The 20,512-nt window shown below is 34.4% G+C and overlaps 1 protein-coding gene and 1 long non-coding RNA gene across 8 annotated transcripts in view; both read left to right on the top strand.

The window, feature by feature from the left end:
* The window catches only part of LOC145963593 (nucleolysin TIAR), a 423,794-nt gene that overhangs the window by 229,106 nt on the left and 174,176 nt on the right, over nt 1–20,512 (top strand). The window lies entirely within an intron of this gene.
* LOC145963648 (uncharacterized) overlaps nt 1–20,512 on the top strand; it is a 41,297-nt gene that overhangs the window by 19,270 nt on the left and 1,515 nt on the right. The window lies entirely within an intron of this gene.

The following is a 20,512-nucleotide window of genomic DNA, read 5'->3' as shown; positions in this document are numbered from 1 at the left end:
CGTAATAGTATATCTAAACGTATAGTTATTCCTTTAAAAATCTTAAATTGGAATAGGGGTTAAATGGTACATCATTTTAAAGATTTTGATTCTCTCTGTGATACAAAATGTTTAAACTATACAATGTAGAGTACAATTTGCGTCAAAGAATTGTTCAGAAATATAAAACTGTTTTAGCAGATACCTTCAAAAATATACGTTTTAGAATTTCAGAATCATTTTTATTAGTGTTTAAAATAAATAACGGAAAATACATTTTGGATATTTTCTACAATAAAACTGTAAAGTAAATAAATTATGTTCTAAATTGTATATTTCAAATATTTTATATGTAATGTAATGTAATAAATAAATTTACATGTAATGTAATAAATAAATTTATATGTAACATGCTTTTTTATATCTAAAATTTCTAAATATAACTTCTTGAAACATATCTATTTAACTTAACTTAAAAAAACAAACAAACACAATTGTAAAGAAAATCAAGACTTTTAAAAGAATGTGCCACGTAATTTCTATTTAAGTTTTTTGAACGAGTAACTATCCCGATGAAAGCTGTTGAGTTTATCGAATTCATATGTCTCTTTTAAAAACAAAATTGATCCCCTTTAGCATTTTTTGCAGAAATTATTCTCACAAAATAAACAGAGTGGAAGTTTTTCAGATGAACAATTTTTCAAGTGAGTACTGTGTATATATATATATATATATATATATATATATATATATATATATATATATATGTATGTATGTATATAATGTACACGTATAGGAATAATAGTAGATTTTTATGTTCATCTTGAATAAAAATGAAAAATTATGCGTTGAATGTTAGCGGAAATATTTACATAATGTAATTGATATTTATTATAACGTGTTATAAAATAAAACATAATATATGTATGTACGTGCATAAATCTGCATTTTGAAAACTTGTTAGAATATTAAAATCACATATATAGAATTGTTGAAGAGCTAATCATAAAAATCTCACAATTTTCCTCGACGTTCAAATTCTTTCTAAAAGAGATATATATCGCGAGAATACAATCTTATTATGAGAAAGAAATTCTATGGAGACTGCTTGTATATATCAGCAAGGAATTGGATCTGTGCAGTTGCGAGATCTATTAACAAGAGGTTTTACTCCCCAAATGTGCTCTCGGTAGCAGCTGAAGGCGATGCAGTGGTGCGTAGCTATATATCCGCAGGTGATAAACTTTCCGCTTATACTAGATTCGAGTTGTACGTGTCGCTCCGTACGCTTACGAAACATCCGCCTCGCGCTGTTTGTGCGCGCAGCTTACTGTTGGAATACAGCTATGTTTGATTTAGCGCGGAATGTTGCCCGCGGCTAGAGCCGCCACCCAAGCCTTCCCAAATTACGTTTACATAAATGACTAACAATTACCAACAAGCCGAGAATACAACAAACACACGCGAGGCGCGGCCTCACCGGCCTCGCCTGGCCTGGCTTGGTTGTGGCCTAAGTAAAAACTCGTTAATTAATTAACCTCGCCCTTTCTCTCTGCCGGCTTTGTGAGCAAACACAGGACGGGCGTGGGAGGGACGCTATGGCGTTGTAAAGAGAAGGTATAGGGACCCGCTAAACTACTGGGGATGTCCAACCTCGAGAGGCCCCCGGCATGTTGTGGTAACCTGAGCCGACTAGTAGAGTTTCCCTTTTCCCTTCCCCTTTATATACATCTGGAAGTCGTAGCTGCAATTCTGCCACGCCAAGCCCCACGGCGAATCCTTGCAGAGTATTTCCTGCATCGCCCTCGACTCTCGTCCACCGCGCCGTGGCCAGTGCGCGTATATGCATTATGTTCTCTAAGCAAAACATACCCAGAAGCGCATAGTCTTAGCTCCGACTTCGCGGTTACCGCTGCTTGATCTCGTACAGCCGATCTCACCGCTCTTCTGCCCGTTGTCTATCCCGTTCGCGTAAACCCTCCTTCTCGCCCTCTTTGTCCGTGGTTATGAGAATTATGCTGCGGGCGCTTAAAAGCTCCGTAAACATAGTACACGTGCAGCAGAAAATCATAAGCATGTGAGGAGGTCAGAGAGCAAGAAAGGGATCAATGGTGGACCCAAAGGCAGAAAACTGACTTTTGCAGAGGTCGATCTTATACTCGCGCTCAGCGGTGGATGCCACGGAGTATTTCACAAAGGATACTTTACGCTAATGCCATTGTATTTGCTCTGTATCTGGCATTCTTCGATTTCTTGTTTTTTCCTTCCTTTTGTTCAATGGAGACGATAGTAGTTGGTTTATACATTTCCGTTTCCTCAGTGGACTGCTCGAGGCATGAGCGAAGAAAAAAGAAACGTTATTAGCTCGCTAATTACGAGTCGATATTGAATATCATCAATTCTCATCTTTGCTTTTGAATTCGCTGTTTTAATAAGTTTCTTCGCGCTGCAAAGATAATGTAATCTCACGCATGATATTTCTCAATAAATTTTTGAATCAACATGAGATAAATCTAATGGACATTTTTACATTTTAATAATGCTTCAATACGCTATAATATCTACTTATCATAGCGCAAGAGCGTATATTATCGCGAACAATGTATTTCGTTACGTGACAACAGACTGTTTGGCTCATCAATAGACAAGGCAGAGTTGACACTGATGGAAAGCGAAAGAAAGTGAAACGGTCTCTGTTTTACTGCGTCAGCTTTGAAAGGTAGTGAAGCAAACGATTGCAAGAGAGAGGATACGCTGTAGACAGATAAAAAGGAAGAGAGAAAAGTCATCGGTTTGTTGCGAAAACAATGCTGTGACGAGTACGAAGGTACGGCATTCTCTGTAGCTACTACCAGCACGCATTTGCGTTGACCCTGAAGGCTTTCGAGAAACGAAGCGCGTAATTACACGCCCAAGGGCGAGCGTCGTTTCAAGCAGACTCCTAACTCCTCGTTCGGTCCAACTCTTCCTCTTTCTCTCTCTGTCTCTACACCTTTCTGGTCCTTCACTCTTCGTATAGTTACATCTCCACATTTCACTTTGTTGTAAATAAATATTCGACAACACTAAAGGATATGTGCAGACATGCACACATATTCTTTTGCAAATAAAAGAAACAATCACCTTCTTTGAAGGTAAACTTGTAATACTGAGAATCCAAAGACAAATGCATCTCTTTCCATCTCTTTTCTTTAAATATTGTGAAAATATGTTTTATATAATATAATTAAATAGATATTTAAATTAAACACACAATTAAATAAATATTTAAATTAAAAATTAGAATTGATGATTTACATTCACCATAAAATAATTTTTAGTGTAATTCATAAAAATAATATGTAGAAATTATAATAATACGCATGTTTTTTCGTATGTATAATATAATGGTGCAAAGATTTTTAATATTTATTACAATAGTTATAAATGTTTAGCTTATAATAAACATAAATATCTAACTAGTCAAACTAAAGCTTAAATATATTAAACTAATAAATGATTTGTCTTATAAACGTTTTCATAAAATAATTGCCTCTTATATTTATTGAAAATATATTTGACATAATCATTGCTGGGATGTTTAAATCAAACAAATCTCTTGATAGTTTCTTATATTTGCGTAACGCACTTTGTTCAATTGAAAGCGTAAATATGATGACATATACGCGGTAAACTGAATTGTCAATTTTTGTTCCCTAAGAATATTTTTACTATGCAAAAATACCATAAGCGACATGAATCGTTCAAAAAGCACTTAGTCATTTTATATCGTTCCACACATTTTTGATGTCGATTTTCTTTTCCGCTGCGGAAAACTCTTCGACGTTTTCCGGGAACCAAAAGAGATAGACCAAATACCACTCGACATTTCTGATACTCCAAGCGATTTCGATGCTTTACATTCCAAAAGTTATTCCTTCGCTTGGTTTCTTCACATGTTACATATCTTACGAGTATCTTGCATAACGCCATATTTGAGACAAAAGCTTCGTAAAACGAAAAGAAGTGTCTTCTTGTGTTTAATTTTTAATAAAATAGAATAAGATAAAAAAATAATAAATAGATAAAAAAGTTTATTATTACATATAATAATCAACGAAATTGAAAAAAGATTGTTGCGTTATTTTTAAGTAGTCGAAAAATTCTAATTGTCTTGTTTTAAAAAATCTTACTTGTTACTTTCAATTATCATCTAAAACAATTGAATTAATCACATCGTTTAATCTTAATCTCAAAATTTTACTTAATAGTATTATTTACTATTATCTGTGACGCCTCTCTCTCTCCTCATAAATTTTATAACGTACTGTACATCGGATATAATAGTCAATAAGATGCTTATATAGAGATCGGAACAGGTCTCCGGTGTTACATCACAGGTAATATGTTAAGCGTTGACTGCTTACTTTTATTATCTTCCGTTTATGCCTCAAGAAAATGAAATTTTCTCTGAGATGCTTGCGATTCGTCTTGTGGGATTAAAAAGCCCCTTAATTTCCCTAGCGGGGCTCCGGCATTTCGCCTCTTCTTCAATAACACGTTCCAACGTATCCGCCATGCATCCACTTTCGGCCAGCTATAACGTGACTACTTTTAGTTTACCTCTTCGTATGTGTCATATATCGCGAAAAATTTAGGACCGTGGACAGTTGCACGAGTTCAAGAACGAGAATGAAAAAAAAAATGAAAAAGAAGAGGAAAAGTGCAGCAGGCTAATGCGCGCAGAAATTAAACAGAATTCTAGATGAAGCCTCACCGGGGTGGCGCGCACTCTGACATGCTAATCACCGAAACACTCAGTTCTTCAGAGGCATTTTCCTCTCCCCGCCAACGATGCTTATGAAATATGCAAGTACTCCGTCACTGTCCATTTCGTCTGGTTGTAAAAGCGCATCTTAGGCATCAATAAAATCATTTCTAGAAACCTCAGCCCATAAATTACATATTATTCTTTGTTATTATTTAAAATATTATACAATATTATTAAATATACTTAAATTATATTATTAATTATATTATTAATACTATTATATTATTAAATACTTAAAAGAGACACAAAAATAGCTTTTAATTTTTCTTTTGCAATTTTTACAAAATTATCATCATAGATTTTATCATATTAAAACAGATTATAAATTTATATTTTTAACTTTTTTGATTATGTATTTTCTTTTATATCTCTTCTCTCCATATCTCGGTTACAAGAAAATGGACTTAATTAAATAACAGTATTACCATAAATATGTTTAAAGTTACTTTATATTGAGAGTACAAGAAAAACAAGCAAAACACTAAAATTTTACACATATATTGCGTATTTAACAATAATTAGCAGCGAAGTAGCCAAGCAAAAGTCGAAACAAACTAAGAGTACTAACGGCATTCACTGCACTCCCGGAGTTCTCCTATTAATTAATAAAGTACCCGCGTAAACTAACAGCTTTACTGTGGAGCTGGCAAACTTAATACAAAAGAAACAGCCTTTGTTTCTGCGCAGCGAAGTAAGTCTTAGACAAAGCCAGACATAGGCAATGGGCAGATGACTTGTTACATACTTAAAATCTCAACGACTAAGCAGTCGGAGGAAAGTTTGGATTTTTTCTCTTATTGTTATTTTTTTCACGAATCATCAATTTTTCTAGTCCATTGCATTTTTAATATTTTTGCTATTATCCTATTATGAAGTTTGTCGAATAAAATTATATATTGCATTATTTTAAGGCAATGAGTCAAACAATTACAAAGTAATAAATATGGAAATATTTTTTAATCAAAATAAATCATGTTTACATGGTATTTTAAAAACTGCAAATTAGCCAATTTAAAAAAATAATAAATTGTTATTACAAAATACGCTTTTGATTCCCAAATGTTAGATATATAAACATATACATAAATATTATATATACATATATATATATATTAATATTTATACATTTTATCTTTTTTTAATTAATTATTTTAATTAAGAATTCGAATATAATAATCATATTGAAACAGATTATAAAGTTACAATAATGCCATATTTTCTTTCTGTACTGAATCGGACTCAAAGCAGTACGAAAGCAGGTGAAACGTATTTGTTACGTATTTACAAAGTAACGCCTCCCAAGTAACTGGCAAGATGCATTCTGGAAAAGTAGCCAACAACTTTCCACGCTAGTCATTTCTCGTTCCATTATGGCTGGAACTGGAGATACCTTAGAAATGGGCAAGCACGTATGCCCGCTAAACGCAATGCTCAAGCAATGAAGGAAAGGAAGCCACTAAAAAAATAACTTTTTAATTCGGCCTAATGTCCAGACGGTTGGGAGAGGTTGGATTTATGGGACTGGTCTCCCACCCTTGGGTCGAGCGAGTGTTTACGAGAGTTCACCACAAGAATGTTGTCTACTACCCTTTCCTACCCTCCTAAATATTGCTCTCGTGTGTTACGTGCCGGTGCTATCGCTGCTGTTACTACTAGCTTTGCAGCCATCGCTGCTGCTACTGCTGCTGCTGTTGCTGCTGCTGCTGCTGCTGCTGTTGCTGCTGCTGCCAGCTTGTTTTTCGAGGCGCTTTCATTACGCGTGCCGTAGTTGCATTCGCGATTAAACCGCTGAGTTATGCGCATGTGCATTTTTAGCATACCGTGCTGTCGTCACTCGGTCATCGCAGCTTTTCTTTTTTGTATCGTTTTGCTTTTGTATACATACTATTTGTTTTATCTCGACCTCACGAGATAGTCGAAAGCTGCCTCGAAAATTTTACACGACGTGCGCAATAAAATCAGTACATTTAATCCGCAAAGTCCGCTCACTGTCATTCAAAAATTGTATTCTTTGGTTTATTCGCGAATGAAAGAAACCAAACGCGCAATGAGGATTAGATTCTACAAACTCGAAAGTTACGCACGAAGGTAGATATCACATCATTAGTAAATAAAAATAATGAAATGTTAATATAATATTACAAAGTGCACATATAATAAATATACTTGCACATACTAATAGAATTATTATTGATAAAATAATTGAAAGAACACACACACATACACACACACACACACACACACACACACACACACACACATATATATATACATATATATATATATATATATATATATATATATATATATCGGATCATTAAAGGAAAAAAAAATTTTAAACATATTTTCCGATTTTAAAATGTAATATGATAAAAAATGTTTTTATATAAACTATATATTCATTTTACATTTAAAATATTGAAACAGAATTTTATTAAACGGGAATAAACTTTATCCGAAAACAATACTTTTGTTGATATTCCGTTTCGACAGTGTCATTTACACGTTACGATCACAATACATTTAACGCAGAATATTTTCTAATTTAATGAATAGGAACACTTGACTTTTAAAAATGGCTTAGGCATACCGGTAACATAATACCAAATACGACACGGGATTTTATTATTGCTTTAAAAAAAGTAAACTCTTAAATTATTAAATTATGATATTGTGTATGGTTAATATCATGATTTTAAACTCGGCAACAGAATGAAACTTGTATGAATGAGTATCATTTTGATGCAGCCATAAGGGATGTAATTAGTAATTTAACGAGAGAACAATAATATTCACGACAAAACGAAGAATTTTATTGTTTCAAGCTGATCTTTCTGCGCTTGTTTACCAAAACGACAAGTACAACCAATTCCTGTGTATGCGATTGTACATCGTCACAGCATTATTCATCCCTCGGGCGTATTTGACCGCCTGTACCCTAATGAACGTTCTCCCGCTCATCCTCCTGCGGCCCACGCCCCGCTCTTTTTTTCTACGCAATGTTTGTCGCACGCACGGGAACCGAGCACTCTGAATTATTAATAAACCGGTTTTAGATAAATTATTCGGGGATACCGACGGAGACCGATTGCTTCAAAAACCTACCTGGGGTCCTTCTACGAAGGATACATTGCGTGGTATGATAAGAACATGGAATACCAATGTATATTTATGTATAAAGACGATAAGAATTGGCAATGGAAAAATGGGATAGCGCGAAAATGACAATATGTAGAGCACAATAAGCGAGCCGTTGAAGAAACAGGACGATAGAGATGGAAGAACGACACTGCTGGTTAAAAGAAAGGGGTGTAGAGGAATATCGTGGGAAATAGATACGCGAAAAAGATATCGATAAAAGAGAGATAATGCTTGATCCGCCAATATTGCATATATATTATGCATCTGCAACTATAGTATCTTCGAAGGGAGACTATCGCTATCGCTGAGATATGTATTGCAAGACGATTGTAGAAGAAAACAAGCGAGGAATATTTAGAATATGACAAAAGTATACATATACATTAGAATGTACTACGTGATATGATGTCGAAATGCATCTGTTGATGTCTTGTGAATACTAAAATTAGAGTGGTGCGATTATAAAGAGAGGCAATTAATAAGTTTGATAACGAAAATGTGAAAAAAATAATGAATATTGAATAGCCATATGATATTAAATGGTTATCAAAAGAAAGCTTTAATATTAAATTTCTAAAATTGAAAGAGGGAGTGTGTTTCTATATTTTATACTAATTTCTAATAATTTAATAAGAAAGTGTATACTAATTTTTAATAATCTAATCTAGCGTAGAGTAAAAAAAATAAAATAGTCATATTACAATTTATGCTATAGACACTATTACAGTTGCAATAATGTGTGTGGTAATATAATACATTCTATATACATATTATTTTTTCTTTAATTATAATATTATATATGTTTTACGCGATGTAGACAATTTTATTCTAAACGTTTCACACTATAACTGTAAGAAATTAGATAATTATTTATTTAATTAAAACTTGAATTTTTTTCCCGACTGCAACTTTGGAGGGAAAAAAATAATGCATAACTGTTATTTATAAAGAAACATACATATGCTGGCAATGTTGCACGTACATCCCCACAGCTGCTATATGCTTTCCTCACGAGCATTGTTGGGGCTATTGCTAAAATATTGCAGAACCAAATATACATAGAAAGAAACGAAAAAACCACAAGCAGGGGACGTTTCGAATGCGGGAAGAAAAATACGCGAGAACCACATGGAGGCGAACGTGGATTGCCAATGGCAGGACGCGGTAACGACGGAGAGGCGAAGGGGTGGAGTGCACAAGGGATGGATAGGGACTGCGGTAGCGAGAAGAGGGGAATCGGGTGAGTTGAGTATACAAGTTTCGAACGACGCGTTCTTATTTTCTAAACAAACATACCAGCAGGGCCCACTCTTCCCTTCGGCGTCGGGTTTATTTCGAGGACTCGTATAAGTGCACATACATATAACCAGCGCAGGTCGCTACGCGGCCGTGTGTTTGCGTGTTTGTTTGTTGATACAATACGTATAGACACGGTTGCACGGCGTAGGAAACTTTCCGCTATTGGAATTCGAAAGCGGGTGTATCGAATCCAATAATGAATTGTCAACAGATAATGCGAAAGGCGACTTTTCTATTTCACTTTTCCCGTGAGTCGTTTCTCTCGTTCGTATAATCTTTTTAAAACGCTTGACTGAGATTGCATTTGATGGACTTTAGTAACGCTTTACAGAAACAGTATGTTCTGCGACGAGAATAAAAATACTTTGCTCCCCTTGCGCACCGCTTGCGTGCAGTACGCAACGCGCTCTACTTTTAGCTGCTCATTTTTTCTTGGCTGGGTATATTAATTGGAATATGTCCAAACATTTTTTCGCGACGGCACACATTACGAATATCACGACTAACAGTTTTGTATTGTCGGCAAAATGGTGCGAAAGAGATGACTCTCAAATGTATGGTTGTAAGAATGGAAAACTATAATTTATGTGCAGAAAATTTTGGCGTATGCGCACCTGCTATTTACTTACTACTCTTGTTTACTTTACTTGCATTAACAATCGGAAGCCTCATATAAAATGCAACAGTAATAAACAACCTTTGCAATAAGCAATTTAATTAATGACGTTTAATATTACGCGTAGCAAACAAGTTCTGACGGAAATATAATATATTAAATAGCTGCAATAAAGTTCATTAAATAAAGTAATTAAGATTTATATTGTTACCGAGATAATATTACTATACTAACAATAATAATTTAAGATAAGAGAATCATACATATAATAATATTTTAAATATTTTTTACAGTAATCTTAACAATAATTATAAAAATAAAACAATATATGAATATATAGATCGTTTTATTTTTTATTATTAAGATTAAAAATTGTAAAAAATTTTTAAAATATTATTATATAATTTAAGCGAAAATACATTTGGAATGACAACATATTCAAGCACTTTTTCCATTACAAAATTCTGACCTTCGGTTATCGAACTTTGAGAAGCCGAGATAAATACATGTCTGTGTATTTCTGCATTTCTGCAAAGGTATTCGAGGCATATCAATAGCAATCGATTGAATGAAATTTCTCATCTTTCAAGTGGTTTAGAATTTCGATGGAAGAAACTTATACCAGGTACTGTAAGCCACTTTCAGCTACTTTCGAGGTGAAAAGACATGTTCCAGACGATATTTTAGAGTGCCATTTAATAATGGAAAAGACGTCATATTAAAAGCCAGGTAAATGCATATTCGATCATGCGATACCGCAGCAATGTATTTTCGCGTGTTGTGCGCGCGTCGTAAATATCCATAATTTGTGACTTTGACGTTTTTCTGCATTTAGCAATGTATCACAGTATAACTAGAGTATACAGATGTAAAGATCACATCATTAGTGAAATTCTACATTATTCAGTGTGTAAACAGATGTATAAACATATCAAATAATAATAATAGATTTTTAAAAATAGCTATATATACAAATTTAAAATTACTACAAGTATAATATGATATATAAGTTCTATATTAAAAAATTACATACATATATACATAGTCTTGAATAAAAATCATAAGTTTAGAAGAAACATATTTATAATAATGTACACACACATATACACACATAATATGTACCTGTATCGATACATATAATTTATTTATATATATATATATATATATATATATATATATATATATGATATTTGAATATAAATTTATATATATTTATAAGTTTATGTATAAGTTTAGATTATTAAGTAACCAAATATTGCAAAAACAAAGCTGTTAATTTCAATTTATATGACTATTAATCTGCCAATGCATTACAGTAATAAATCGATCGAGAATTATAATCTATTTAAGCCATTAATTGCGCTCGCGTGCGAAATTTATATTAATTGTTTGTGCTGCTAACTACGATCTGAGCATATTACTGATAATGAGAAGAATTGATGATTAATAATCTACTTTCTAATATAAATAACAATGCAAATAAAAAAACAATAAACTCGCGAAACAGCGAAAACAGTGGCAGAACAATCCTTCTTCAGTGAGATCGACGCGTGGTAGGTAGAGCGCCGAGCATTCTGTTGTGCAACATTCGATCGTACGAATTAGAAAACGGAGAGTCGAAGCAGGAGTTCTCTCCAGACTGACATCAAGTTGCGTAAAATATACGAGCTATAAATATAAGTACGCCCCTTCTCTTTTTTTGCGATGTCGTAAGGCAATCGTGATCGTTCGCTTAGGGAACGAAGGAGTCAAGGAAGAAGCAAAGCCGAGTCGGCGGCTACCCTATTTCACCCCGCGCGCGTTCGCAGCGAGGGATCACGACCCGCACATAAAAAGTTGCGAACTGCAACAGCCTGTGACACACAATGGCGTGCAAACAGAGAGGAACGTACGCAGAGATCAGGAATAAACTCCACTGCAGCGCCAGCGGGCGCATTGCGCAAAACCCCCTGACTAGCCCACTTCTCTCACCTCCTGACGGTTGAGGGCAGGGGAAGGGGTGCGCTATACCCTTGCCCTCTTCTACATATCTACCTACCTACCTATCTCTACATTGCGTCCCCTTTCCCCTGCACCCTTTCTTGCTTCTACCAACGCGTTTTCCCATATACGACCCTCTTCCTCCTCACCGTTCTTCGTCGACTGCCGTTTGCCTATTCGGATATAACCCTCTCTATCTCTCACTGTCACACTTCCCTCCGACCCCTTCGTCCCTCACTCTTATCCTCTTTCTCTCGCCGACCGACTTGTCCTTTTTTCGCGCTCTTCATACCTAATTGGGCATTTTGTGCTGCACCGTCCGAGATATTATCGCGGTAATAGCTGCACGAAGCGACGAGCCACGGGACACACACAATGGCGAATTTCGGCGAGTACTACTTCGCCCTGTCAGCTCTCACCCGTGTCGTTCTTTCTCGTCGCTGTTTTTACGTTACCGTTCTCTGTATAAAGATCGGATCGCCCGTTCATTCGTTCGCTCCACGACGTGCGCGCGTAATCTTGAGTATTCTGTCCGCGCAGAATCGTTTATTTTCCCCTCTAGTCTTTTGTATTCATAAAATATTAATGGTTTTTTTACACCAGTCTCAGAAATTAATTAAGCGAATTTAATTAATTTTACAACGTGAACGAATTCAAAATTCGAAATATTTCCATCATCAAAATATAAAATATTCATGAGACAGATATATTTTTCTCGTTTAAGATAATTAACGTTATTTTATCATTTTTTAACAATTGACAATATTTAAAACAATATTCATGCTGTATAATTTAAAACTGTAACTTAACAATTCAAACACTCTATAAATTGCTATGTTCTTTTATGTCAACAATATTTCTTCGCACAGTTTATAATACCTTCACGCGTTAACTCCATTAATATAAATGGGGAAAGTTTCCTTAAGATAGCGTCACTTATATATATGTATGTATGTCACTTATATATATAAAGTATAGCTATATAAAAGGAAGTTCATCATTAAGAAACCAGGGAATATATTCTCAGAATATGCTCAATTTCTTTTTTATATATGAATATGTTAGCTTTATTTTTAAGCAATTTCCTAAAATTATGATATTTCAAAATCTTTTGTATATAAGATTACATCACAAACTGAAATTAATTTTATATTTTTATCGTGATACTTTAGAAGAAAAGTAATTTTTAATTTTAAAATTAATTTTAAAATTAAAAATTACTTTTCTTCTAAAATATCACACTAAAAGTATATCAAAAATTGAAAATAATAAATAGTATACTTTTATATAAATCTATATTTTTATATGCAATTTATATGCAACATCATTTTACATTTTTTAATATCTACAAAATAAATAAGTGTAGATAAAAATTGAGAAATGTAAACAACACATGCAAAAACTTAAACATTTAATAATATATTCAAAAAGATTTTCTCTATAAAGTTTTTTTAACATGAGGTTTCTTTGATTTCACATAAAATACACATCTTTCTAATCTCAATTAACGTGCAAATTAATATCTTCAATAAAAGTAACCATTCCAATAAGCACTAAAGATCACCATTTTCAGCTAATTTCTCTACTATCTTTGGCATGCAATATATAATTATCTATATGGGAGCTCCCAAAATGTAAGCATTCGTTAACATAAAGGAATCACGGACAGTTTCTAACCAGTATCGCGACATCACTGGCTTTCTAGTGCAATCGTTAACACGGTAACTATAATTGAACTGCTACGATAGAAACCAGTGGCTCTCACTTCCTTATAGTCATTACCGATTTTCCTTTGGGATAATAATCCGCTCTTGGCGCCGTTTTACAGCCTGCATAAAATCGCCGTTACCCCAAAAGACGTTCTGAGTGATATGCAACTGAATTAAGCTTAATCGAAGGACTAATCCTGCACAAACGTCGCTAGGCATATAGTGGTTACGTTTAAACACCGAGAATAATCCGATGACCTGACAATTTCATTCGCATTCGATAATATCGAATAACCGTTATAATTAAAACCAGACGATCGAGTCGTTAACTATTGCTACAGCTAGGTTTTACTATTTACTGAGATTATTTATTAAAACCAATATGCATTATTAATAAAATAATAGGAGGAATAAAATATTATCTTTTTATTATTTGTATTACAGAATGAAAGATAAAAATAAAGAATATAAAGACTTGTTGAATTTTTACATCGCTGCTATTATTGTTACCCATCTAGAAATAATATTATAATTTTTTACTGAGAAAGAAAGAGAGCGAGAAATTTATTTTAATTCTATTTTTCGGGTATTCATAAATAGTTTATTATAATAACATGAGAAACGTTTCATTGAATTGACATTTTAAGGAAACTTAATTTTGCAGAATAAATTATCCGATCTCACATATTATTAAGCTTATCCGTCTAAACAGTCAAGTCAAGCGTCTCCTTTCATTGAATTACGTTAAACAGTTCTCCGTGGTGAACAGCTGATACCGCGTAAAATAAATAATGAAAATGTAAACATAACATAAAACGTCATTTCGCACAGACTGCACGAATTCATTGCACGGCGTTTGCCAGGTAAATATTGACTGCGCAGGCACAGAACTGGAATGTTCACTACGCGGCTGTAGCCAGCTTACTCTCATATTTCAGTTTCAAATGATTCATTTACAAATTTCCCTGTAATTTATACTTTCAATCCTATATTACGCCGTTTGCTGTTTTATAAAGCATAATATTTCAACATTACTCACTTCGCTCACAGAATTTTAAAATAAATAGGAACTTGCTTTATGACATAAAATAAATTTCCCATGTCAAATTATATATTCAAAAAAATATAAAATAATCTATTGAAGTGGTGTGCCCGGAATAGTATTAATTAAATTTTACAATGCTCGTCTAATCATTGAAAGTAAATTGTAGAAATAGTATTGTAGCTACGCAATCCACCGTTTTTATGATCGAATAAAAGTTGCACATTTGTTTAAAAAAATTTAAATAAAACTGTGTACTTTTTCTTACACATTATATATTCTCAATTGAATTAAAACCTAAATTAGACTCGTGATTGATACATGAATTAAAAAACAACAAAAATTATAAAAAACAATTCATTGTTTCTACAGATCACTTTCACCCATATTGTTAAAAGTTTATTTTGAGCAAACATTTTTTAAAACCACATTTATTCGATATTAAATTGTACCATTTTTATTTTTCTCTTATCTTCTCTCATTTTTAATTTTCGAATATATAATTCATCAAGATGAAAGTGTCAAAATAACTTTCCGATGACACTCAATTGACAGCGTTAAGTAGTATTTAAATGTAAGTAGTTCGGACGACTATCACACGCGTAGTCGACCATAGAATACAACGTGTCTACTAGATAGAGAGCGGACACTACACGTGCTTAATGGGAGAGAGCTTGCGAATAGCTTGAGGAAACTTTGCGAAATATCACTCTGGTCCCTAAACCAACCAACGCAATGGCCGGTATTCCTGTTGGAAGCGGAATAATATCAGCTGTAGGGGTGGCGTAGCAATTTCATTACTGTAACCACTGGGTACCCAGGCATTCGTGTGCAACCGACAATGCCCTGCGCGTTTATGAAAGGGACAGCCTATACGTGAGATTACACGACTGCTCAAGTATAGCTAGTCGCGCTGTTGCTAATTCACCCGACTCAGTTGTGGAACGTACGGACGAGCGAACCGTATCGAAGCAGGCGCAAAATTCCCGGCTGAAACCCCGTGTCAGGGATACATTTACGTTCTTCGTACATGGAGCGTGAAGCTACTTTTCTGCAAAGAAATGCTATCGGGCTGACCAATAAGAACGCCTTTGTCCACTGGCATTTTTATTCTTATTTCATAGTCCGCGTTTAACGCAATGAAAAAGAGGAAAAATGTGATGAAAAAAGCTGTTAAATTCTAGATATTGCTCTACAATATATAGGTGTGATATTACTCGATACAAAATTAATTTTCTAATAATTTTGCAAATGTTTAAATATTATTACAACATCGAAGCAATTTTTAAAATTAACAGAAATTTTGGGAAGGATTAAAATATTTAATAGAATCTATCGCATAATTTTGCCAATAAACTTAACTCGCAGAAATGAGGACTTACATCAAATATGTTAATCAAGTAAAGAGAAATTACTTAATAATTATCGAGAAGACTTTAAATACGCGACGAATAAAAAAATGAACAAAAAGTGTAAATATTAATAATTCATAAATGATGAGTCTCAGATATCGCATGGATCATTAACCATAGAAAAGAGGTGAATGTTAAAGGCGAAAGGTTAGCGAATAGAGAAGTCGTAATGAAAGAAAAATGTACAGCTTTAATTAGGTTTGCTCGAACCGAGAACAAGCCCTGGGTTGACAAACTACCTCCATCCACCGACATCTTTCTGCGTCTCTGTTCCGTTAACTCAAAGCAGCGTTGTTTCCCGAGAAAGTGTAGGGGGGAGGGCATAGCGTCGTCCCCATCATCTGCTAATAAGACCCCGGCTCTCTTATTTAGCCGGACCTTCTCTAGGAAGGAAAGGCAGTAAATTGCCAGTTCCTCTGTTTTGTTTTCTTACCTCTCGGCCGTGAGTAAAACCAGAACCTGGACGAAAGTACGATTTCCACAAGATAGGTACGCTGACGCAAACCGACATTGCCAGCCTCCGGCAAAAATAGCAATATTTTAAGTTCCATTCTTTGAAATGCATCATGATATCATCAAATATATTATACAGGTGCGCGTGCACCCTCGAGAATATCCAGAGCTATGCAAAATGTATCGTTTCGTAATTACATCGATTTTCCATTTAATTATTCTGTAATTAATCTTTGTATTGTTCGGTAATTACATCGATTTTTTATTTAATTATTAAAAATGCCTAAAACGTAGCATTTTTTAATAAGCGCTATATCAAGATGAATTATATATTAACTTTAGCTCGCTCGTTGGAAACAAAATTAAATTTAATAAAAATATACTAAAAATACACTATAAAATTCTTTAATATTAAAACTCTATAATAAAAATATAATAAAAATATATTATTATATAATAACCGTTTCTTTTTCATGTGGGAGGAATAAAATCAAATTTTATTCCTTTACTATTAATTATGCTTTTCATCAGTAGCACAATCGATGCAACGTTTTCATTAATCAACCTGTTAGTTTAGAACGAAAGTAATTCTAACTACGACCTCAGCAAAGTTGGTTACATAACCGGAGAACGAGGCGACGTTTAACTCTCACACCAACAACGTCTCGTGGATACCTCGGATAAACCTAAATTTACTACCTACGGATGATAGGCGAGGGTTGTTACGAGAAACATATGCGGCGCGATGCCGTCACGTCAAACGTTACCGAACAAGTATATGCCAGAGTTCACAGGTGTACACGTGACTGAGTGTGCAAATGTATAAGACACATGCACGTTCATATACATAAACATAGATACACACACATACACATATCGCGAAGCGGCGAGCTATGAAGCAACTTCCGCAGAAACTTCGTACTCGGATAATTGTTATTATCGCGTTACCGGGTTAATTAGAAGCATCAAATGTAAAGGCAGACGAAGTAAATCTTACGAATATCCGTGCACGATCCCTATCATTGTCTCATACATATATCACGGTCCTCTATTCGCATATTCTCTTGTCTGTATTCTTCGAAACTGTCATTGCAAAACCGTGCTGCACGAACCGAAAAACTTCGACTCGCACGAGATTGCGATGTCTTTGTCAAGACAAACGTTTCGCATGAAGCTACCTTCAGAGGATGGAGGTAAGGATGACACTTGGAAAAGACACAGAGTCAGTAAGGAAGAAGGAGTTGCGACGAAAAGCTCGCAAAAGAGAGTAAAAGAACTTGGACGCTTCAAATGTTGAACACCGCCGGGGTCCAAAGAACCTCCGGCGTTTAATAACATTTATAATGAAAAAGACCCGCCGACGTTTTAAGAGAAAATGAATTCCCGGTTACATACGTATTCTTATGAAACGCGATTCTCTTTCTTATCCGGCGCTCGCAATGATCTTCGCCCTTTTTCTCGTCCCTCTTTTTTTCCCCTCATATACATGTAATGATTTTAAAACACAGCGGAGGCTCGATGCTGTTTACTTTGCAAGATTAATCGTTGAAAAAGAATGGCATTGTTTTAACATAATAAAAGCAATAATTTGTCTCGGATACATTTTATTACGCGATAAATTTTAAATATGGATTTGCTATGTTTAATAAAAATAGGAAAATTTTATAAAAATAGCCGTAATAATGCGCGGCGTTATATAAAAAATATAGACGCAGTCATGGTAGTTATGCGCGAAAGCACTTCCGCGCTACGTTGTATAAATATCCTGATTTCAAACACCTGCTTCCAAAGAGATGATCATCAAAAGAATTTCGTACATCTGTCGGCGTTTTCTAAAGGAACCTTCTGTATTAAGAACGTCAAGACGTGGCATATATATAACCAAAAATTAAATTAGATTAGTAAAAATTAAATTACAAAACTTGTTATACGTATCAAAAGTTTCTCTATTGCAACAATCGTTATAAAAAATCTAGCATTTGTGTCAATATTCAAGAAAAATTAATTGAATGTAACAAATTCGCATAATCGATATAGATCCTATGTGTTATTTTGTTGATTTATCTAGAAATAATTTATATTTTTGTCAGAAAAAGAATCGACAAGCAGTCGAAAAAATGCTAAATAGAATCAATTCTTAACTTAGTCTCTTTTTCGTTCGGTATTCTCTTTCTTCTCCAACTTCCGACCTAAAAGACTTCAAGGCGTCTGTGGAAAATATTTCATGTTCAGTTAATTAGCGTAAGACAAACAGGCCAGAGTTTCTACTCAGACGCAGTAAAAAGTAATCTTTCTTTTTCCATTGCTGCTTTATTCTTTTTCACTGTCACAGCGAGGTAAATAATAGCAGCAAGACATGTTTTAATTTTTCACAGATCAGCTTTTAACACAGAAAAAAGCATATACAAGTTTCTTTAACAAACAATAACAGCATGATACATACATACATTAAAAAATTAGATAAAAGCTAGAGAAGCTAATATATAATCATAATTAGAAAATTAAGAATTGTATATATATATATAAATAATTTGTTAAATTATATAAATTATATAAATAAAATATACAGATTTGCGAAAAGATGTAATAATACAAATCTACATAAAGTTAGTCGCTAAGTAACATTTATCTTTCGTTTGGCACAATCACACAAGTGTCAAGATGCTCCAGTGCGTTGATTAATCTACAGGTTAAAGTCGTTTGTAACATATACGTAGACGATCGTTAGAGAATGGATCGTCATCTATCTTCTCCGTTACATAGTGTTGATGCGAACGAGCGAAAGCTAAACGGAAGACCAGATACAAACGAATCAAGAACATTCTGAGCGATGCGAGACCCGTGCGATGCGATCTTGGCTGCAACTAGGTCGAAATGTCTAATGTTTCATCTCGATGTTACATGCGGCTGGAAATTACCGCGCCGCCCAAAGATGTGATCGCAGCTAGGAGTATCCGCGTGCTCCATTATCATGCAGATACATACGCGTAACAATTCGGGACGATATATATCTATAAGAGCCATTCGCGAGTAAGCATTCCGCGAGAGCGTAAATCGAGAGACAAGGGAGGGAGAACGCGCTGGTTGCTCTTGCGAGCAACCCATGAATAAGTTGATAGAGTTCTATCGGACGTGGTGCGCGGTTACGAATTAGTAAATCAGCGTATGCGCGATTCGACCGATACTATGGTCGGTAAAGCAAATGTAAAGCTGAATCGCCGACCACACATACGGCCACAGCAGACCACAGTAGCATAATAACCGAGAGTAATGCGTGAATTATTGACTGCTTCCTATCTTGCTACCCTTTTCTCTCCCTCTCTCTCATTCTCTTTCTCTCTCTCTCTCCCCCTTTGCAGATACATGAGCACACCTTCGAGACCGGACGCGCATATGCGTAAGCGCATTGGGAGTCCACCTTTGTCTACTGTGTATTAAATGGTATCGTACACGTAGATTAGCCACTGTCTGTCTCACGAATAGGGCCGTACGTCACGTGAGAGTATATATGTATATTCATATATATTTGTGTGTAATGCGTATATGTATTGTGTATGGCTGTGTACATGCGAGAACAGATACTCATGGGAGAAATAGTAAGAGCGACAGAGACACGGGAAGTCCCGCACGCACGAGACTAAGTTGTCCCAACTACTTGCTAGATGAACCGCTATATCATCTTGGTCGTGATGGCGCATCTACAGTGCATGTCTTTACTTATGCGTGCACGGAAATCCAATAATTCGCTGAAATTTTCCTGCAAGGAACACAAGGCTTCTAGTCACGAGAAATGGTACAACTATCGTATTGCGCCTTCATAATACATATTAAAGTACATATTAAAGTTAAATAATAGATTTAAATATTTAGTTATCTAGTATATCTATACATAACAAATACGTTGTATAAAAATAAAAGAATTAATAAAATAATTTATGTTAACTTAGCAAATCACCTTTTCGTTTATTAGTAAATTATAATTAATTTTTTAGTTAATTTTTCTATTTTATTTTGATTACAAACTTTTATTAAATTTTTCTTCAGCATATAGTTGCTAAATAAGTATATAAA

This window comes from Camponotus vicinus, unplaced genomic scaffold (assembly GCF_025532165.1).
Source record: "Camponotus vicinus isolate PSW18456_S1 unplaced genomic scaffold, iyCamVici1.0 SCAF_1, whole genome shotgun sequence".
Classification (NCBI taxonomy): domain Eukaryota; kingdom Metazoa; phylum Arthropoda; class Insecta; order Hymenoptera; family Formicidae; genus Camponotus; species Camponotus vicinus.
The sequence above is the reverse complement of the archived record's forward strand: the minus strand, read 5'-3'. Positions and strand labels throughout refer to the sequence as shown.